Below are 25000 nucleotides of genomic sequence, written 5' to 3'. Positions count from 1 at the left end.
TATTTTTCTTACATCGGTTTCATAACTACTTCCGATGGGTAATGGACGAACTTCTCCATGAAGTTGCCGGGGGAAAAGTTGGCTATGACTGGGATAAATTGATTTTGATTTCGGTGGGCGAAATTGTACGACTTTTTAAGCCACGAAAGTTCTCGGCTGACTTGGATGAAATGTGTTAAAGTTTTCTTCTGTGGTGTTGAGAGAGAGAAAGAGAGAGAGAGATAGAAATTTGTTAGCTTTCTTCTAGAGAGAGAGAGAGAGAGAGAGAGAGAGAGAGAGAGAGAAATAAAATGTTAGTTTTCTTCTACAGTAATGAGAGAGAGAGAGAGAGAGAGACGAGAGAGAGAGAGAGAGAGAGAGAGAAATGTTAATTTTCTTCTATAGTGTTGAGAGAGGGAGAGAAATGTTAATTTTCTTCTATAGTGTTGAGAGAGAGAGAGAGAGAGAGAGAGAGAGAGAGAGAGAGAGAGAAATGTTAGCTTTCTTCTATAGTGTAGAGAGAGAGAGAGAGAGAGAGAGATAAGACTCATAAATACATAGTAAATGCTGACATAGATTGAAATATAAGGCTCTCACGCACAGGCCTATATGCAACATTTTAGCAAATAAATTTGACTATAGTCCATTTCTTTAGCGAGGCAGATTTGCAACCGACTCGCAGCGGTGCCCCTTTTAGCTCGGAAAGTTTCCTGATCGCTGATTGGTTAGAATTATCTTGTCCAACCAATCAGCGATCAGGAAAAGAAATGGACTATAACTAATTATTCAATCTATAATGAATAGCGAATATCAGGTAAAGGGTTATCTCGATGCCAAAATGAAAAATTAAATTTAAATGAACAGGGCATAATGTTAACCCAAAGAACACTCAAGTAATAGAATACACAAAAAAGGACGACTCCAAAATTTTCAGAGTGATTCAAAACCTTTGACCTGGATTGATTGACTTTGGATTTTTGGGCATCTTGACATCAAACGTCATTGACACCGATATCATTTGCCAAAAATTAGTTATAAAAGGAAATTAAATTCAAACCATAAACCTCACTGGGCTATTTTACCTATTATAGTACTTATAGGGCTTATAGCATGCTGATTTTCTAACTATTGTTGTAGCTTATAATAATAATAATAATAATAATAATAATAATAATGATAATAATAACAATAATAATAATAATAATAATAATAATAATAATAATAATAATAATAATAATAATAATAATAATAATAATAATAATAACAAATTATTATCATTATTATCACTATTATTATTATTATTATTATTATTATTATTATTATTATTATTATTATTATTATCATTATTATTATTATCATTATTATTATTATTTTTATTTGCTAAACTACAACCCTAGTTGGAAAAAACAAAGTGCTATAAGCCCGAGGCCTCCAACAGGGAAAATAGCCCAATGACGAAAGTAAATAAGGAAACTACAATAAAATTAATCACCAATTAATATAAAACATTTTAAGAACAGTAACAACACTAAAATAAATATTTCATAAATAAACTCCAAAAAAAAAGGAGGAAGATAAATAAAATAGAATTGAGTGCCCCAGTGTACCCTCCAGCAAGAGAACTCTACCACAAGACAGTGGAAGGACCATGGTACAGAGGCTATGGCAAATTCCAAAACTTCTGCGATTGATGCAACTCAAACTTATGCAAACCGAAGCTTTCTTGCAAGAAATTTGAGTCTTGTTTTTTTATTATTTATCCTGTTGTTTAATGAAAATTCTCAGGAGACTTAAAAGTTCTCATGTTTGCAATGTTTAAAATGATGGTTATGCCATCAACGTTGGTGTGTGCATATTTCGTATTCATTTTATAATACTGATAATGTGATTTAAAAATAAGTTATAAGATATAAAAGTATTAGTTTTACTTATAAACTCACTCGAAAAGTAAGCTGAGGCGTTAAAGAATTCTTGTAAAGTAGTAGTAGTAGTAGTAGTAGCAGCATCACCAGTAGTAGTAGTAGTAGTAGTAGTAGTAGAAGTAGTAGTAGTAGTAGTAGAAGCAGCAGCAGTAGTAGTAGTAGTGGAAGTAGTAGTAGTAGTAGTAGTAGTAGTAGTAGTAGTAGTAGTAGTAGTAGTAGTAGTAGCAGCAGCAGCAGCAGTAGTAGTAGTAGTAATAGTAGTAATAAAAGCAGCAGCAGCATCAGCAGTAGTAGTAGTAGAAGCAGCATCATCATCAGTAGTAGTAGTAGTAGTAGTAGTAGTAGTAGTAGAAGCAGCATCATCATCAGCAGTAGTAGTAGAAGTAGTAATAGCAGCAGCAGCAGTAGTAGTAGTAGTAGTAGTAGCCGTAAGCATGAATGGCCATCTTAACAACTACCATGAATGGCCATATTAACAACTACATATATGGTTTGAAAGTAACCATGAGTGGCACTCAAATGCCAAGGGGCAGTACAATACACTAGAGACAAAATGCACACCAGACCAACGTACGTCTATAACTGGGATTTGAACCATCATTCACTGGTGCAATAGAAAAGAAAACTTTGTCCTTATGCGATTTGATACAATAACAGGATGTTATTGCAAGAGGGAATTACATCACGGTGACTTAGACAGAGATATATATCAAATATATTTCGAGAGAGATATATTAAATGAATTCATACAAAAAAATGTATTAAGCGAATTCAATCGTTTAAACGGTATGGTACTGCTATTCATTGAGACTTCGGAAGTCATATTAATTTATATTTTAGGGTATCCATGATAAAACTATTTCAAAATATTACCGATAAAAATCTTAATAATGTGCCATACATGAAATTTTGATAAAAACACAACTGGGGTTTGTAAAAATTATTCCATATTTAAGTCTATAGATAAGAATTTTTTTTAACGAGAAAAATTAATCTTTTGTCAGACACTCTAAACAGAGAGAGAGAGAGAGAGAGAGAGAGAGAGAGAGAGAGAGAATATCCTTTAATACAGTGTTGAACTATATCTTATTTTCTCTTAATTTTGCAAAATATCCCCGAACCCTTTTAAGCAAAGGCGATACAATCTCTCTCTCTCTCTCTCTCTCTCTCTCTCTCTCTCTCTCTAAGCTGATATAAGATTAACACCTTCTTCCTGAAAATATGAAGTACAAATTTGCGATTGAAATCTCTTGACATCAAAATTGTTATAGAAAATTTTCATTAAGGCAGAATGTCTTGAAGCTCAGAGAGAGAGAGAGAGAGAGAGAGAGAGAGAGAGAGAGAGAGAGAGAGAATAAAAATCGCCTGATAAATGGCTCTTGAAATTGAAAATTACTTGTCAATATTCTCGTTATAATGTTGATAGACTGAAATATTGAAAGGTAGTTTTTCATTATACAATTTAGTTAGTTATTCCTTCTTCATTTTCTACCACAGCTGTAACCGTAGAAGGTCAACTGACAATCATTTGAATATCTCATAATTCTGGCCAACAGAGGAAAGACGTATTTAAGCCATCGTTCCAATGTCGTTTCTTCCACCACTATTCTGAGTGATATTACAGCACAACGAGAGAGAGAGAGAGAGAGAGAGAGAGAGAGAGAGAGAGAGAGAAATAATTGCACTGTAGAATTCTGCTTAATGAAGCGAAGGCGATTAATCGTTTGGCCAATTTTTCATTTTCAAGAAGGGCTAATTTCATGTTTAAAGGTCGCTACTGAATGGCAGAGGCAAGGGACAGTGACAATACCCTGAAAACTGAATATATATATATCCATATGATCAGGGCCAAATGCCCCTCTCCAATATATACATACATACACACACACACACACACACACATATATATATATATATACACATATATATATATAAATATATATATATATATATATATATATTATATACTGTATATATATATATATATAGATATATATATATATATATATATTTATCTATATACATATATATACATGTATGTATATATATATATATATATATACAGTATATATATATATATATATATGTATATATATATATATATATATAAAGATCAGCTCTTACTGAATATCCTGAAAACGGATCCCAGGAAATTAAATAAAATTTTCCAATATTACGACTCTCTCTCTCTCTCTCTCTCTCTCTCTCTCTCTCTCTCTCTCAAAGAGTTTCCTCTTCCTCTATATATACTGTATTTAAAACAGATTTCACCTTTTGTCTGTCTGTCTGTCTATAAGATTTTGAAGGAAAGAGCGAGGTGTTGTCTGACTGATGTCATGACACCAAGACATGTACAAGTGGAAATGATTCCTGGAGATTTGACCAGGTGTATTATTTCCAATACCAAACTCTCAATTCTATAACTCTATCAATATCTCTAATATAATTCATGACAGTAGAAGGTTAACCTTGAAATGCAAATCTGGAGTTCAAGGAAGAACGAAAATTATGTTCAAACTGAGACAGAAAATAGACGAATGGTTCGATTATTGGCCCTGAATGTGTAAATAATATCTCCACGTGTATATTTTCATTAAATGCTAAAGGACTTTTGGCATGAATTATTTCAAGGCACAGCCTTTCTATTTCTTTCTTTTTACCTCCGCCAACGGAGTTGGATGAAGGTTATATTTTCGCCTCTGTTCGTGAGTGTGTTTGTTTGTGAACAGGTTCCTGGCACCTCTTTTCACCTCCTCCAACGAAGTTGGATGGATGTTATATTTTCGGCCAGTTTGTTTGTTTATTTGTTTTTTTTTTTGTTTGTTTATGAACAGCTTCCTGGCCACAATGAAATGAGTAATGAAACTTGCAGGGATTACCTGTTATGTAAAAAGCTGTTAATGATTAAATTTTGGAAGGCCAAAGTCAAAGGACAAGCAACATGTCCAATTCACGTATTCAGCCATAAGTTTGGACATCCCTGTCACAGGGACTTCAAACTTTGTTCATATTTGAGTGTACGAATATCCACGCCAATTAATACAAGTTAAATTCAAGGTAAAGTTCGAGCAAAAGGTTGAAAAATGAGCTGCTGTGGTGGAGGTCTGCGCTATAGTGGATACCCCTCTAGTTGTATTTTTTTTCTCCTTCATGGATACAGTTCTGGAGGAAAAAGCGGATTTTAGTACTGTACTACTCCATATATGAAACTGTTGCTGACAGCTGTTTCGGCCAATAACAGCTGTGGGGAAAAATGTTGAATATATGGAGCACACCAATAAATTCCGTCTTTTCCTTTAAAGTCTTTCTCCACAAGACCAGAAAAGATACAAAAAAATAGAAAAGTGGTGCCCTAAAACCAGTGATGCCATAAGAGCTTTATCGTTTAATGAAAATATATATATATATATATATATATGTAATATATATATATATATATATGCTATATATATATATATATATACATATATATATATATATATATGTTTATATATATATATATATATATATGTATGTATGTATACATATACAGTATATACATATATGCATATATATACATATATATGTATACATATAAAGTTATAAAGTACATATATATATATATATATATACAGTATATATATATATATATATATATATACAGTATATATATATATATATATATATATAACGTTCTACCAATTTCTACTTCTTTGATCAATTTCCCCTTCAATTATGACGCATTTGACATTGATTGCAAGACTACTACTACTACTACTCCTCCTCCTCCTCCTCCTCCTCCTCCTCCTCCTCCTCCTACTACTACTACTACTACTACTACTAATCTAATTCTTCTACTTCTTTAATCAATTTCCCCTTCAATTATTACGCATTTGACATTGATTGCAAAACTACTACTACTACTACTACTACTACTACTACTACTACTACTACGTCTTCTTTTACTTCTTTTACTTCTTCTACTTCTTCTTCTTCTACTACAAAAATAAATTGAAAAAATACTGTTTCTATTACTACGTGTGAATAGCAACCGAAATACTGAACCAATTTCCTTTCCAATGTTTCTCTAAAAGCCCCAACTTCTTACCCGGCGAAATCTTTTTAATAGTTTCTCTGCAATCCCTTAAAATTCTTTTGAAGATTTCCAGCAATTTCCTTCGAACGATTAATCACCAGACATTAAGGCTAGTCGTGAAAAACAGATTGCGCCTTTCTATGCTCAGCTGTTCCAACTACATTTATATTCTTTTATTACCTCTTATAAATAACTTGACTACTTTAGCTTTCAGACTAATCATAGTATTTATACATATATTTTTTTTTCAACTTCTCTAATTAACATTCAAGAACTAGTTATTTTATTACTCCGTATAACTAACATGACTATTTTAGCTTCCAGACTCAATAACATAACATTTACACAATTATATATTTCAATTTATCTACTTGAACATTCAAGAACTAGTTTACGCGACCCGTCAAAAATGATGGCTTCATATTCACATAGATATGCACACACACATATTCATCCCTTAAAGGTTTAAAGGCCGCTCATGAATGGCAGAGGCAAGGGACAGTGACATTGCCCTAGCAGTAGGACAATGCCCTAGAGACTGACCATATATACATATGATCAGCCCCCAAGACCCCTCTCCATCCAAGCTCCGACCAGGGAGGGTCAGGCAATGGCTGCTTATGACTCAGCAGAGAGACCTAGGGGCTCCCCCAACCCCCTAATATTTAGCTCACAAAGATTGCAAGGTTACAGCGACTAAAGGAACTAACATTCACCAGTCAGGGACGTTAACACATCGGCCACCACAACCCTCCCCCTTTCCAAACTACAGCATGCTAGTTTGGGCAATTTGTGGGAGATTATGGTCTTCGAGTGTACCTCTCAGGGTACTTCCCCTCTCACCAGGGTATAACTATTCGCTCTCCCTCTATCCGAGGGACGGGGAGACACTCACCGATCATACCTCTGGAAATGTCACTGAGCATGACCGGATATATATATATATATGTATATATATATATATATATATACTTACATATATATATATATATATATATAGGATACACTCACAAATACACATACACATTATATATATCTATATATATATATATATATATATATTTGACAGGAAAGCGTCAATTCATTTGCGAAATACACCAAAACAGTATTTCAAAATCAATTAAGGAAAATTAAGGAAATGCATTGAACAAAATCGGAAGATACCTAAAAAAAAATTAATTGATAGAAACGTCCCAATTTATTTGAATAATACGCTAGAAGGCAATTTTTTTTTAAATAAGGTAAATGCATTGAACAAAATCAAATGACCAGTAAAAAGAATAAAACTTAATTGATAGGAACGTCCCGACTCATTTGCAAAAGGCGCCCAAAAAATTTAAAAAAATAAGAGAAATACATTGAACCAAATCGAAAGACTCGTAAAAGAAAAAACTTAATTAATATTAACACCCCAATTCATTTCCAAAATACGCCAAAAACCATTTTTAAAATAAAAAAAAAAACAAAAAACAAGAAAAATGCGTTGAACATCACTACCCTGGCGGTTCAATAGATTTCCACTGCAAAAATCAACCCAGTCCAGCCCCCCCCCCCTTTCACATCCTGCATTTCAGTCGAGAAGATAATCCACTTTTCCATTTCCCCATGAAACACTCTTTGGAAAACCTTTGCCACACGCTTCTGCGGATATCCCGTTAACAATAAGGAGGGGTCGTGTGTGCAATATATATATATATATATATATATATAGATATAGATTTATATATATATATGTATATATATGCATATATATGCATAAAAGTTAATAATCGTACACTGACATTTATATTTATTGAAATCAAATATGTCATACTTAAAATTATCAGATAAATGTGTTTATATATATACATATATATGTATATATATATATATATATATATACATATACATCAAAGGACTCTCTCTCTCTCTCTCTCTCTCTCTCTCTCTCTCTCTCTAAAACAAACTAAACCCCAACCGATGGATGAAGATTGAATTTTTCTAGAAAATTTATTAAAATAACTTAAATTGGCAATTAAATATTCATATCCACCTGAGATGAATAAAATAAATTGACATCGAACAATATCAAACTGATATCAAAACACCCAATCAAAACAGGATAAGAAAATTATGGAAATTTATGAAAATATTTGAATTATCTAAATAAATTCAATGAAGGGGAGGGTGCAGGAATAGCTTGAATATGAGTTATTAGTGTATGTGACCCGTCAAAAATGACGGCTAAATACTTAGATATCTATACACACACGCACACAGATATTCAACCCTTCCCAACCCCTCCCCCTTGCCTAGCTACAACACGGTAGTTAGGGCAACTTGTGGTTTTCAAGTGTACCTCTCGGGATACCTTCTTCTACCAGGGTATGACTACACCTTCTCTCCCTACCAAAGAGACAGGAAGAAACTGAGTAGTCATAAGTTTGGCAATACTGCTCTCATATGACCGGATAAGTATAAATATAAATTTATATGAATATGTATATAAATATATATATATATATATATATATACATATATATATATAAATATAAATATATATATATATATATATATATATATACATATATATAATTTATATATATCCAGACACTTTCTCTTTAGTACATAGGTATATAGGGGAGTTTCCAGCTCATATGTTGGAATGAAAATATTATTAATTACATATCATTAAGAATATATCATTTACTGACATACTGCATTAATTAGTTTTAATGATTTAATTTTGATCCTTATTTATAGGGGGAGAACATTGGTTCTAGGACTATTATTATTATCATTATTATTATTATTATTATTATTATTATTATTATTATTATTATTATTATTATTATTATTATTGTTATTATTATTAATATTATTATTATTATTATTATTATTATTATCATTATTATTATTTACTAAGCTACAACCCTAGTTAGAAAAGCAGGATGCTATAAGCCAAAGGGTCCAAACAGGGAATATATTCCAGTAAGGAAAGGAAACAAGGAAAAATTAAATATTTAAAAAAAAGTAACATCATTAAAATAGATATTTCCTCTATAAAACTATAAGAACTTTAAGAAAAAAGAGGAAAAGAAATAAGGTAGAATAGAGTACCCGAGTGTACTATCAAGCAAGAGAACTCTATCCCAAGACAGTGGAAGAGTATGGTACAGAGGCTATGGCACTACTCCAGACTAGAAGAAGAAGAAGAATAAGAAGAAGAAGAAGAAGAGAAGAAGAAGAAGAAGAAGAATCCTTATAGAGAGTATTTAAGTCTCTTTATTTCTTTTTTACTCTGTCTACCCTTGGGAGCGTTACCCAAATTGTTAAACTTCGATTCGCTTAGGTTACCTTTTTGTCCCGAAAAGGTTTTGCAAAACATAATGAACCGGTTTCTGAAAAGTTTCCTTCCCAGCTGTGGTAAGAGAGAGAGAGAGAGAGAGAGAGAGAGAGAGAGAGAGAGAGAGCATATAATTACTATTTAGATAGTGTGAAAGAGATCTGAGTTGTAAAAAACGTAGAGAGAGAGAGAGAGAGAGAGAGAGAGAGAGAGAGAGAGCATATAATTACTATCTAGATAGTGTGAAAGAGATCTGGGTTGTAAAAAACTGTGAGAGAGAGAGAGAGAGAGAGAGAGAGAGAGAGGAGAGAGCGAGAGAGATGAGAGAGAGAGAGAGAGAGAGAGAGAGAGAGAGAGAGAGCATATAATTCGCATCTAGATAGTGAAAGAGATGTGTTATTAAAACAACTGAGGAGAGAGAGAGAGAGAGAGAGAGAGAGAGAGAGAGAGAGAGAGAGAGAGGGTGCATATAATTGATATCAAGATAGAGTGAAAGATAATAACATAGTAGGGCAAAAAATATGGTCGACTTTATTTTACTGAAATACGGCTGAGAACCGTATATTTTTACGGAGAATTTCCGATTAAAATTACGGTTATTTTTAACAGTGTAGTTAATGGAATTCTCAAAAACCTTCATTGAGCAAAAGAAAAAAAAAGTAAGAAAACTAAACAGAAGTAATTGATAGGGTATATACAACACTTTTAAAATAGCAAAAAAGGGAGGAAAATTCGTTTGTTACACCAAAAACTATTTCTCTTACCTAACCTCAAGGGATGTTATTCTTTTCCTTGACTATTTCTGTTCCTTTTATATTTCGAACATTCCTTTTTCATGTCCCTACAAAGGTTCCTTTTCGATTTCTGGGTTATTTGGGCCATTCCTGTTAGGGAGTGAGCAAAGACTGTAAAAGAGAAGACCGGAGAGCTCCTCGAAAAAACGCGTGAATTACCTTTGAGATCAGCTCCATCTATTGACAACGCGCATAAGTAAAATTCAATGAAAACTCCTTTAGATGTATTACAATTATTAATGGAATTTGAACCATGTGGAAATTGTTTCTATACAAAATATAATAATCTAAAAAATTATAAGTAATTATCGTAATTCAGCATTAGTGACAAACATAATTCCTACATAGTATTCTTTTTATCATGAGTTAAGATGTTAACAAATGACTGAACTGATTAGCGCCATCTATTGCCAACGCGCCCTACTAGCGATGGAAAATGCTTTACGAAAATTCCAGCGATTTCCTAGTCTTTCCTTTAAACCATCTTTGAGGGTTGGATAAAAAATATTCTCTCAAGTCCATGAAGATCTCACTTAGGTTTTTATAACAACTTTCTCTTCCTTTTAACGACCGCTCATCGTCCTAAAGTAGTCTTGGAAACAGATCGTTTCCCTAAGTAATTTTTCTTGTTACTTTACTTTTATTTCTTGATTCCTTATCTTACGGAAGTGTAAAAGCTGGTATTTTTTTACTATCAAGGTGTATCACACACGCTCGTACATTGTAACGTTATTTCTGTTACATATTATTTTTTTTCCGCTTGTTTTGTTAAAGTTTCTATAGTTTATATAGGAGATATTTATTTTAATGTTGTTACTCTTCTTAAAATATTATATTTTCCTTTTTTCCTTTCCTCACTGGGATATTTTCCCTGTTGGAGCCTCTGGGCTTATAGCATCCTGCTTTTCCAACTAGGGTTGTAGCTTAGCTAATAATAATAATAATAATAATAATAATTCATATATATATATATTATATATATATATATAATCTTCCAAATTTAACCATTTATAGTTTTTTTTTACATAAACAGTTAATCCCTGCAAGTTTCATTACTCTACGATTAAAATTGTGGTCAGAAAGATGTTCACTAACACACACACACACGCACACACAAACAAACACACAAACAGAGGCGAAAAGGTAACCTCCTTCCAACTTCGCTGACGGAGATAAATATCTTATATTCAAAAGAATGTTTATTCACCTTTAATAATTTGAATATATCTACTTTAATTTATATCAGCATACGTCTTTCCACTTTCTATCGTTAATAACATGAATATATTTACTTCCCTTTTCATCAGTATGCGTCGTTCCAATTTCTATCTTTAATAACACAAATATATTTACTTGCCTTTAAATTGGAATACGTTTTTCCACTTTCTATCTTTAATAACATTGATATATTTACTTCCATTTGCATCAGCATGCGTCTTTCCCCTTTCTATCCTTAATAACAAGAATATATTTACTTCGATTTTCATCAACATACGTCTTTTCACTTTCTATGGTTAATAACAAATGAATATATATACTCTCCTTTTAATCAGCATACGCCTTTCCACATTCTATCTTTAATAACACAAATATATTTACTTTCCTATTCATTGAAATACATTTTTCCACTTTCTTTCTTTAATAACATTAACATATTTACTACCCCTTTCAATCAGCATACGTCTTTCCACTTTCTAACTTTAATAACATGAATGTATTTACTACCCCTTTTCCTCAGCATACGTCTTTCCACTTTCTATCATCCCCTGCCAACTTCTTGATCTTCGTACTTCTGATACTCGGCCTTTTATGACTCAATCCCATTCCAGATTCAATTCCAGGATCTATTCCAGTCAACCCCAATTCCAACTGATGAATCATCGTCCTTTTTCGTCCCCAACGTCTATCCCTTCCCTTGCAATAGCTTTTTCCAGCCTCGTCCTATTTCTTGGACGTCAGTTTCTTACAATCAAACATTCACTTTTATTTTCTTTCATTTTTGTAATTAGCTTCCTTTCATCTTTGTTTCTAATTCCTCTCTGCCTAAGCAATGCTTCTGAATAGTTTGCCCCGAGTTTTTTTGTGTGAGAGAGAGAGAGAGAGAGAGAGAGAGAGAGAGAGAGAGAGAGATAATTTTGCATTTTCATAGATAAAATAACTATTCCAATTCCGATACAATCACCTTAATTAATTATCAACTCATTAAATAACAAATGAAACAATAACAACAACAACAACAAAAGCAGCATTTACTAGCACACTGCAGGACAAAGGCCTCAGACATATATTTTTCCATGTCTGGGGTTTGGCCAATTTTCTTCATCACGCTTGCCAGTGCGGATTGGTGATGGGTGGAGACTTTAGTCTGATCACTCATAGCAAACCAACCTAGTATGGGTGTCCCTGACTAGTACAGGTTTGCTGATCAGGGGTAACATAAATCACTTCAGCGTGTTAAGGTATTCCCACTCAAAAATGGAGACAAGAATAGAGGGTGGATCAAATAAATTGCAGATGATATATGATATCAACAAAATTTACACTAGAGAATATTCAGGGATTTGTATGGTCTGACGGCCCTCCCCATTACATTATTCGTATATTGTAAATAAAATGGGGTTCGAATACGCACAACGAAAACTAAGTACGTAATCAAATAATTCACTGCACATACTATCCATTTATATATATATATATAATATATATATATATATATATATACATATATATATTTATATATATATATATATATATATAGCATGAGTGAGTATAATGCCGTACTTCCATATTGAGCTAAAAAAGTTTCCACAATCAGAATTATATAAAACTATGTGTATATCTATACAGACAAATATATGCAATTCTATATATATATATATATATATATATATGGCACAAGTGAGTATAATGCCATACTTCCATATTTAGCTAAAAAGTTTCCACAATTAAACATAGAAAAAATACATACAAATACATACATACATATATATATATATATATATATATATGAGAAATCTATTACTAACTCTAGTAATTTTCATTTATGGAATTAAACCAAAAGTACCTCATAATATGAGATTCACTTTATACCGGAATCATAGACCCAATGGGAAATTACTTAGACGATAAGTACCTTTGCCCAGCCAAGGCATCGTATCTACGTGCTATAAAAATAAACGGTTGACTTGACCATCCAAATTGGGCAAGTGGAATATTTTCCATATTCTTATTTATCTATTTACTCTACTGAGTGCCCCCTTTAGCAGTTGTTGTTGTTGTTGATGTTGTTGTTGTAATAATAATTATACAATTGTAATTATAATTACAAATGTAATCATTATAATTATCATTATCATAATTATTATTATTATTATTATTATTATTATTATTATTATTATATTACAGTGCAATGTATAAAGAAAAAGTGGTCATATTAGGTTATTTCTTCATCATTTTGACGTCTCATGACAACTGTCATTTCCTAACTTTAATTTACAAAGAAAACCAATTACATTTTCTCTATCTGTCACTCCCAGCAATAAGTCAGGAGTCCAGGGAGTGGGGAGAGAAATAAACTAATTGAAAATAAATAGAAATAGAAAAAAAATAAGAGTAACAAATGCAACAGAAAACCGGGATTTGATGGATAATTATTACTGAAAGGATTGGATTAGAATGATTAGATATATGGATTTCGGTTATATAGCCCAAATCGGGTGTATATACTATATTTATGTATGTATGTATATATATATATATATATATATATACATATACCAAAGGCACTTCCCCCAATTTTGGGGGGTAGCCGACATCAACAAATGAAACAAAACAAAAAGGGGACCTCTACTCTCTACGTTCCTCCAGCCTAACCAGGGACTCAACCGAGTTCAGCTGGTACTGCTAGGGTGCCACAGCCCAACCTCCCACATTTTCCACCACAGATGAAGCTTCATAATGCTGAATTCCCTACTGCTGCTACCTCCGCAGTCATCTAAGGCACCGGAGGAAGCAGCAGGGCCTACCGGAACAGCGTCACAATCGCTCGCCATTCATTCCTATTTCTAGCACGCTCTCTTGCCTCTCTCACATCTATCCTCCTATCACCCAGAGCTTTCTTTACACCATCCATCCACCCAAACCTTGGCCTTCCTCTTGTACTTCTCCCATCAACTCTTGCATTCATCACTTTCTTTAGCAGACAGCCATTTTCCATTCTCTCAACATGGCCAAACCACCTCAACACAGTCATATCCACTCTAGCCGCTAACTCATTTCTTACACCCGTTCTCTCCCTCACCACTTCGTTCCTAACCCTATCTACTCGAGATACACCAGCCATACTCCTTAGACACTTTATCTCAAACACATTCAATTTCTGTCTCTCCATCACTTTCATTCCCCACAACTCCGATCCATACATCACAGTTGGTACAATCACTTTCTCATATAGAACTCTCTTTACATTCATGCCCAACCCTCTGTTTTTTACTACTCTCTTAACTGCCCCCAACACTTTGCAACCTTCATTCACTCTCTGACGTACATCTGCTTCCACTCCACCATTTGCTGCAACAACAGACCCCAACTACTTATACTGATCCACCTCCTCAAGTAACTCTCCATTCAACATGACATTCAACCTTGCACCACCTTCCCATCTCGTACATCTCATAACCTTACTCTTACCCACATTAACTCTCAACTTCCTTTTCTCACACACCCTTCCAAATTCTGTCACTAGTCAGTCAAGCTTCTCTTCTGTGTCTGCTACCAGTACAGTATCATCCGCAAACAACAACTGATTTACCTTCCATTCATGGTCATTCTCACCTACCAGTTTTAATCCTCGTCCAAGCACTCGAGCATTCACCTCTCTCACCACTCCATCAACATACAAGTTAAACAACCACGGCGATATCACACATCCCTGTCTCAGCCCTACTCTCACCGGAAACCAATCACTCACTTCATTTCCTATTCTAACACAGGCTTTACTACCTTTGTAGAAACTTTTCACTGCTTGCAAAAACCTTCCACCAACTCCATATAACCTCATCACATTCCACATTGCTTCCCTATCAACTCTATCATATGCTTTCTCCAGATCCATAAACGCAACATACACCTCCTTACCTTTTTGCTAAATATTTCTCGCATATCTGCCTAACTGTAAAAATCTGATTCATACAACCCCTACCTCTTCTAAAACCACCCTGTACTTCCAAGATTGCCATTCTCTGTTTTATCCTTAATCCTATTAATCATTACTCTACCATACACTTTTTCAACTACACTCAACAAACTAATACCTCTTGAATTACAACACTCATGCACATCTCCCTTACCCTTATATAGTGGTACAATACATGCACAAACCCAATCTACTGGTACCATTGACAACACAAAACACATATTAAACACACACACACACACACATATATATATATATATATACATATATATATATATATATATATATATTGTATATGTCATCTCCAACGCCTATTGACGCAAAGGGCATCAGTTAGATTTCGTCTCTCTCTCTCTCTCTCTCTCTCTCTCTCTCTCTATATATATATATATATATATATATGTATATATATCATCAGCCAATACTAGTCCACTGCAAGACAAACGCCTCAGACATGTCCCGCAAATTTTCTTAGCTCATCAATCCATCGTCTTCTCTTCCTTCCCCTGCTCCTCTCCCAATATCTATACGTGACATAAATAACAAATACGAGGCGCAAAAACAAGCATATGAATTATAGATTATAAAGTCTGTATCAGATACATCAAAATACATAATTTTTTTCGTGTATGTATGATAAATAAAAATAACCCAAAATTTATGATGAAATTAAATTGATTAAATTTTCTGAAAAGGAAGGGAGATCATCCCTTTGAAAGCTCAATAATTTTTTTAAGTGTGGGTTATTTTATTTATCATATCATAGAAAAGATAGTCTCATGAATTTCTGTGTATGTAATAAATAAAATAACCCACAATTTATGAAGAAATTAAATTTATCAAGTTTTCTGAAGAGGAAGGTAGGTGGTCCCTTCCAAAGTATATGAATTTAATTTTTCTAAAATTGTCGTTATTTTATTTATTGTATTAGATAATTATCAGATAGAAAAGACATAATCTCAACGAAGCTCTATTTTCCTTTATAGACTGGGTTCCAATATTACAAAATTATTAATGATTTTGAAGATAGTTGTTTATAAAGGTTAAAGGTGTCTGGTTCCAGTTCCAGTTCCATCATAATAGATGATCACCAGAACGTCAGCCGGGCACCCCCCCCCCCTCTGTGGTGCCCCACAACAGCAGTGGCCCTTCCCAGTAAACAACCTGAACTCACAGTCCCGTGCTTGGATCGATCTGCTGCCATGAGAATGCTAGGCAAAAACGTTACCACTGTATTAGCCAGGAGGCTAGTAAAGTCACGTAAGAGGATAAGTTCAAAAGCTGGATAAATTTAATGTTTTCTTAAATTGTGGGTCATTATTATATATATATATATATATATATATATCATCAGAGAAGGTGGCGGCAGCCAATAATTTGCATTTTTCAAAGTGGACAGGGAAATAGGCAGTTCTAAAATTCCATTTATTATATATCCCGACGTTTCGTGATCGTCATTATCACATCTTCCAGGGCTACAAATAAGAAGTACATATATAACATTAAGAAACAGTAATAAAAAATATACAAATATAAAAAATATAAAAAGTAAAAATTAGTAAAAAAACTAAAAATTCAAGTAAAAGTATACATAAAACAGAAGTGGAACCAACCTCGCAGAAGCGCATATAAAAACTGAATGGCATCATCAATTACAGAACAAAACAAAGAAATATATGACAAGTACAATTGAGTGGAGGAAGTTTGGGCGTTTAACGACGGAACCAGTGTTTAATAAAAATTGACTCCAGAATAGGCAAGTCATGGTAATTAGATACCTGTCCTATAATGCTAAAATCTTTATTATCTATATTTATTTAGCAAATTTTAGTATGATTGCGAATATTTGAATGTTCTGGGTTGGATATTCTGCAACCTGTTCGAAAACTAACACCTCTATGAGAGTCAATTCTGACCTTCACCAACCTCTTGGTAGATCCTACGTAGGTCCCAGGGTTACACTTTGGGCAAATATATCGATACACTACACCAGAGGACATCAAAGGACTCAATCGATCCTTAAAGCGAAAAACCGAGCCAACTGTGAGAGGATTCTTGGGAATTAAGTTTACTACAACAGCTGGAAAATGTTGTTGTATGATTTTTGTAAACTTCTGTCTAAAGGAATCATCATGCATAAAAGGAAAACTAGCGTAAAATTTGAGCTTAGGTACTGTTGTTATTTTTGGAGTCTGAGCCAATTTATCATTCAAAAATTTGTTGAGATGCTTAAAAAAATAATTCAGTCGGGAAACAGTTTTTCTTAAAATAACCACATAAGTAAAGCACTTCAGTATGAAAATATTCCCAACTAGAAGTAAGAAGGAATGCTCTGTGGAGAAGAGTAAAAATAGAGTTTAATTTAAAATTGTAAAAACAAGAGCTATAGAAATTCGAACCTAATCCAGTAAAAGTCTTTTTTTCTAAAAACCGTGGTATTAAAACCTTCTCTCTCTCTCTAGATACTAACACATCTAAAAAATTTAATTTATTTCCTTCCTCCTTTTCTATTGAGAACTTTATATTATTGTGCTGTGAATTAGCAAAATCCATGAAGGAGTCAGCAGAGAATTCATTTCTGAATAAAGCGAAGGTGTCATCAACATATCTGACATAAAACAGTGGATGGTACCTCAAAGGGCAATTTTCGAGCATGGACTCCTCCAGGGAGCACATAAAAATGTTAGCAAAGGTGGGTCCCAGAGGGGAACCCATAGCCATTCCATCCACTTGTTTATACAACTTGCCATTAAAAACAAAAGCGGTGTCCAGCACCGCCAACTCTAAAAGTTTCTTAAAAGACGTGCGATTAAAAGAATTAAAAGTGGCATTAGGTTCTACAAATAATTTGTTTAAAATAATATCTATTGTTTCCTAAACAGGTACATTCGTAAATAATGACTCAACATCAAGACTAGTCATAAAAAGATCTGAGTCCTGAGATGTTAAGGCTTCCTTAAATGCATAGGAGTTACTCAGTGAAATTCATTTTCAAAAATCATACAACAACATTTTCCAGCTGTTGTAGTAAACTTAATTCCCAAGAATCCTCTCACAGTTGCTCGGTTTTTCGCTTTAAGGATCGATTGAGTCCTTTGATGTCCTCTGGTGTAGTGTATCGATATATTTGCCCAAAGTGTAACTCTGGGACCTACGTAGGATCTATCAAGAGGTTGTTGAAGGTCAGAATTGATTCTCATAGAGGTGTTAGTTTTCGAACAGGTTGCAGAATATCCAACCCAGAACATTCAAATATTCGCAATCATACTAAAATTTGCAAAATAAATATAGATAATAAAGATTTTAGCATTATAGGACAGGTATCACCGTTTCTATGAATTGCTCTTTTATACAAATGAATTAACAAATACGAAAATTAATCATGGAACTTTTGATATTATACATTTGTCATGATTACTACGGCACGATCGCATCAAAATAATGGACTGGGATTTAATGTTATTGTAACGCCCCGAACTCCAAAGTAAATTAATTTTACGAGAACTATATAATTTTACAGAAGAGGCGCTTTTTTTTGACATTTTAGTTTTTTAAAAATAGGTTTAAAAATATAATGAAAAGAGTAGAAATAGATATAAAAAAATGTCAGACCTCCGCCAATGGATTATCAATATATTACTTAAGTCTACGGACCAAGCTTTTCCTCTTTCATGTATTGACCTTGAATGAATCTACTTTAAAGGCTTAAAGGTCACTCATGAATGGTAGAGGTAAAGGACAATGACACTGCCCTAGCAAGCAGGACAATGTCCTAGAGACTGACCATATATACGTATGATCAGCACCCAAACCCCCTCTCCACCTAACCTACGACCAAGGAGGGACAGGCAATGGCTGCTGATGACTCAGCATGTAGACATGCAGGCTCTCCCTAAACTCCCCTTCTATAGCTCACAAGGATGGTGAGGTTTCAGCGACCAAAGGCACTAACGAGTTTGAGCGGGACTCGAACACCAGTCTGGCGATAAGGAACTAACGAGTTAGAGCGGGACTCGAACCCCAGTCTGGCGACAAGGAACTAACGAGTTTGAGCGGGACTCGAACCCCAGTCTGGCGACAAGGAACTAACGAATTTGAGTGGGACTCGAACCCCAGTCTGGCGACAAGGAACTAACGAGTTTGAGCGGGACTCGAACCCCAGTCTGGCGACAAGGAACTAACGAATTTGAGCGGGACTCGAACTCCAGTCTAGCGATAAGGAATTAATGAGTTTGAGCGGGACTCGAACCCCAGTCTGGCGACAAGGAACTAACGAGTTTGAGCGGGACTCGAACCCCAGTCTGGGGACAAGGAACTAACGAGTTTGAGCGGGACTCAAACCCCAGTCTGGCGACAAGGAACTAACAAGTTTGAGCGGGACTCGAACACCAGTCTGGCGACAAGGAACCAACGAGTTTGAGCGGGACTCGAACCCCAGTCTGGCGACAAGGAACTAACGAATTTGAGCGGGACTCGAACTCCAGTCTAGCGATAAGGAATTAATGAGTTTGAGCGGGACTCGAACCCCAGTCTGGCAACAAGGAACTAACGAATTTGAGCGGGACTCGAACCCCAGTCTGGCGACAATGAACTACAAGTTTGAGCGGGACTCGAACCCCAGTCTGGCGACAAGGAACTAACAAGTTTGAGCGGGACTCGAACCCCAGTCTGGCGACAAGGAACTAACGAGTTTGAGCGGGACTCGAACTCCAGTCTAGCGATAAGGAATTAATGAGTTTGAGCCGGACTCGAACCCCAATCTGGCGACAAGGAACTAACGTGTTTGAGCGAGACTCGAACACCAGTCTAGCGACAAGGAACTAACGAGTTTGAGCGGGACTCGAACCCCAGTCTGGTGATAAGGAACTAACGAATTTGAGCGGGACTCGAACTCCAGTCTAGCGATAAGGAATTAATGAGTTTGAGCGGGACTCGAACCCCAGTCTGGCGACAAGGAACTAACGAGTTTGAGCGGGACTCAAACCCCAGTCTGGCGATAGGGAACTAATGAGTTTGAGCGGGACTCAAACCTCAGTCTGGCGATAAGGAACTAACGAGTTTGAGCGGGACTCGAACCCCAGTTTGGCGATAAGGAACTAACGAATTTGAGCGGGACTCGAACTCCAGTCTAGCGATAAGGAATTAATGATTTTGAGCAGGACTCGAACCCCAGTCTGGCGACAAGGAACTAACGAGTTTGAGCGGGACTCGAACACCAGTCTGGCGATCAACAGTTAGGAACGTTTATACATAGGCTACCACAATGAGTTTACTTGCAAAGCTTTGCTTTTGTCATATGTTAATCATGAATGAATTTACTTTATAATAATAAAAATAATAACTAGAATCACGATATTCATTCGGGGTGCCTAGAAAATATAATGGGCTCTTCCGGAGTATGATACCTACCCACTGATAAGATTTGGTGAAAATCCGACAAGGACTTTTGAAGTAATCCTCGTAACAGACAAACTAACAGATAAATAGATAAGTAAACAAATAAACACAGGTCATTTTATAACCTCTTTGGCGGAGGTAACAACATGCAAATATAAAGTTTTTATAGTTTATATAGGAGATGCTTATTTCATTGCTGTAACTGTTCCTAAAATATTTCATTTTTCCTTTTTCCTTTCCTCACTGGGCTACATTCCCTGTTGGAGCCCCTGGGCTTGTAGCATCCTGTTTTTCCAACTAGGGTTGTAGCTTAGCAAGTAATAATAATAATAACAATAATAATAATAATAATAATAATAATAATAATAATAATAATAATAGAATCAGGATTGTCTCACTACACAACTTTAAAAAACCAACAAACATTTTTTTCGAAATTTTTGCATTTAAAATATAGGCGAAGAAACCGTCAACGATATTATTTTAATTAACAGCTCCTTTCAAACATTACATAGAAAGCTTTCACTGTACGAATTGTACATAATGTTGGTTCATTGCAAATAAGGTCAGGTTATGTTATGATATCTTAAAACGAATATCGCACGAACCTTTGAAACATTATTATAACAGTTGCTCATGCTTCTAATTCTAATATCATCATACATACAAATTATAATATAGTACTGTACAGACATAATAGAAACTAGAGGGGTAATCAATAGAGCGCAGACCTCCGCCGCAGCAGCTTATTTCTCGATCTTTTGCCCGACCTTGACCTTAACATGTATTAATTGGCGTTGATTTTCATACAATAATATGAATCAAGTTTCAAGTCTCTGTTACAACGATGTCCAAACTTATGGGTGATTACGTGAATTGAATATTTTGCTTGACCGTGACCTTGACCTTTGACCTTAACATGTATTAATTGGCGTGGATTTTCATTTACTAAAATATGAAACAAGTTTGAAGTCTCTCTGACAACGATGTCCAAACTTATGGCTGATTATGTGAATTGGACATTTTGCTTGACCCTGACCTTGACCTTCTAAAATCTTATAATTTCCAGGTTTTTACATAATAGTTAATCCCTGCAAGTTTCATTACTCTAGGCATAAAATTGTGGCCAGGAAGGTGTTCACAAACAAACAAACAAACTACCATACAAACAGGGGGTAAAACTTATTCTCCTTCCAACTTCATTGACGAAGGTAAAAAATAATATCATCCTTTTGAAACAAATAACGTACAGTGAAATATAACGTACAATTTCCTTTGAAACATCATTATCATAACAATTACTCCTACTACTAATTTTAACATCACAATTTTGATACAAATGATAATATAGTACTGTGGGCTACAGACATAATACATAAATATGATCCTTTTGAAATAAATTATGTAAAATGATATACAGCGTACCATTAACATAAACTTTGCCCGACATAATTAGTTATAATTAAAGAGGCAACGTTAGGCTAGATATATTTCGCAAATAATAAACGTTGCAGTTTCCGGACAACTTCGCCTAAACTGGAAGCGATTTCGTGTCTCGCTTTAATCTGGCTGGTTGTTGGAATGAAGGACGAGATATCTGGATTGGGAAGTGTGAAGGCTTCTTCATCATCATCATCATCATTATCATCCTCTCCTTCTACGCCTATTGACGCAAAAGGCCTCGGTTACATTTCGCTAGTCGTCTCTATCTTGAGCTTTTTAATTCAATACTTCTCCATTCATCATCTAATTCACGCTTCATAGTCCTGAGCCACGTAGGCCTGGGTCTTCTAACTCTTATAGTGCCTTGTGGAATGAATGAATGAATTTCATTCATTCCACAAGTCACTAGAGGATTTGAAAGACACAGTCCTACATGCCTGAGGATTATGAAGCGCGAAGTAGATGATGAATGGAGAAATATTCATTCATCATCTACTTCGCGCTTCATAATCCTCAGCCATGTAGGCCTGGGTCTTCAAACTTCTAGTGCCTTGGGATGCCCAGTTGAAAGTTTGGTGAACTAATCTCTCTTGCGGAGTACGAGGAACATGACCAAACCATCTCCATCTACCCCTCTTCATGATCTCTTCTACATATGGCACTCGAGTAATCTCTCTTTTAGTTTCATTTCTAATCTTGTCCTGGCTTAATGAATTGAATTTAACATAAAATTTAGGCCTTAAGCCAATTAATTAACCATACTAATTCTCTCACAGCATTTGGTATCATTTTAACAAAAAGCCAATCACAAAACTTTCATAAAATAACATCTAAATGCAAAATACAAAAGTATTAAAGGGATTAAAAAAATAAATCAATAACATTAATTAAACCATGTCATATAAACAAATTATTATTATTATTATTATTATTATTATTATTATTATTATTATTATTATTATTATCATTATTATTATTATCATTATCATTACTATTCGGTAAGCTACAACCCTAGTTGGAAAAGCAGGATGCTATAAGCCCAGGGGCTACAACAGGGAAAATAGGCCAATGAGGATAGGAAACACGGAAAAATAAAATATCTTCAGAACAGTATCAACATTAAAATGGATTATTTCCTATACAAACTATAAAAATTGAAACAAAGCAAGAGGAAGAGAAATAAGACAGAATAGTGTGCCCGGGCGTACCATCAAGCAAGAAAACTCTAACCAAAGACAATGGAAGACCAAGGTACAGATGCTATAGCACTACCAAAGACTAGGGAGCAATGGTTGGATTTTAGAGTGTCCTTCTCCTAGAAGAGCTGCTTACCATAGCTAAAGAGTCTCTTATACTCTTTATAAATCTTTTGAGGGTATTACAATTTTCCCCAGTATATCTCTTAAAGGTTTGCCCTGGAGAAAATGTTGTTCTCCTCTGAAGATAAAAAACAGGGCACTCGACTAAAATATGTTTAATATCTATTGTCACTTGACAGGTATTACAAAGAGGGCCTTAATGAAAATAATTCTATTTTCTCTATATCTTGAATAAATTTAACTATTTGATAAATGTCTTTCATATTCGAAATTTGCTATAATGATCCCCGTACAATTCTTAGAATGGATATAAAATCGCAACGTCCATACAACATTCTCTAAACTGAATGAAAAAGCTATCGCTAACATAAGTCAGCTGTTACATCTAATTTAAAGGTTTAAATTCCGCTCATGAATGGCAGAGGCAAGGGACAGTGACATTGCCCTAGCAAGCAAGGCAATACCCTAAAGACTGGCCATATATACATATGATCAGCGCCCAAGCCCCCTCTCCACCCAAGCTACAACCAAGGAGGGCCAGGAAATGGCTGCTGATGACTCAGCAGATAGACCTATAGGTTCGACCAAAATCTCCCTCCTTAGCTCACAAGGATGGTGAGATTGCAACGACCCAAGAAACTAACGAGTTTGAGCGGGACTCGAACCCTAGTCTGGCGTTCACCAGTCAAGAACGTTACCATATCGGCCACCATAACCCTAATTATCAATTAGGGTTAATTATTAACCTTGAGAGAGAGAGAGAGAGAGAGAGAGAGAGAGAGAGAGAGAGAGAGAGAGATTATCATCTACTATATCACAAATTTCTTCTATTACAATAAAACACCAAATACTGTATGAAGTCAGCCACTAACTAACTAATTCCCTTGGACATATGTCATTTCTCTTTGCATAACGATTTTGGACCCAGTTTCATACGTCATATTTGTTCTTTTTACACGTCGCTTGTCTGAGGGCTGTGAAATGCTAGGATTCTCGTTTAATAATGAGGTCCTGTCGCTGTCTTCTCAACAAAGAAGTTTTGCCAATTTTTACAACTATCAAAGTAGGAATAACACGTTAATAACTAGAGTTCTCTTGCTTGAGGGTACACTCAAGCACACTATTCTATCTTATTTCTCTTCCGCTTGTTTTTTAAAATTTTTAGTTTATATTGGAGACATTCATTTTAATGTTACTCTTCTTAAAAAAAAAATTTATTTTTCTTTTCTCACTGGGCTACTTTCTCTGTTGGAGCTCATGCGCTTATAGCATCCTGCTTTTCCTACTAGGGTTGTAGCTTATCTGGTAATAATAATAATAAGAGCGCAGATCTCCAACGCCGCAGCTTATTTCTCGACTTTTTGCTCGACCTTGACCTTTGACCTTAACATGTATTAATTGACGTGGATATTCATACTCTCAAATATGAACCAAGTTAGAAGTCTCTGTGACGACGATGTCCAAACTTATGGCTGATTATGTGAATTGGATATTTTGCTTGACCATGACCTTGACCTTCAAAATTTAATCATTTCCAGCTTTTTGATTAAAA

Source organism: Palaemon carinicauda, chromosome 3 (assembly GCF_036898095.1).
Source record: "Palaemon carinicauda isolate YSFRI2023 chromosome 3, ASM3689809v2, whole genome shotgun sequence".
Taxonomy (NCBI): Eukaryota; Metazoa; Arthropoda; class Malacostraca; order Decapoda; family Palaemonidae; genus Palaemon; species Palaemon carinicauda.
Note: the sequence above shows the minus strand (reverse complement) of the source record.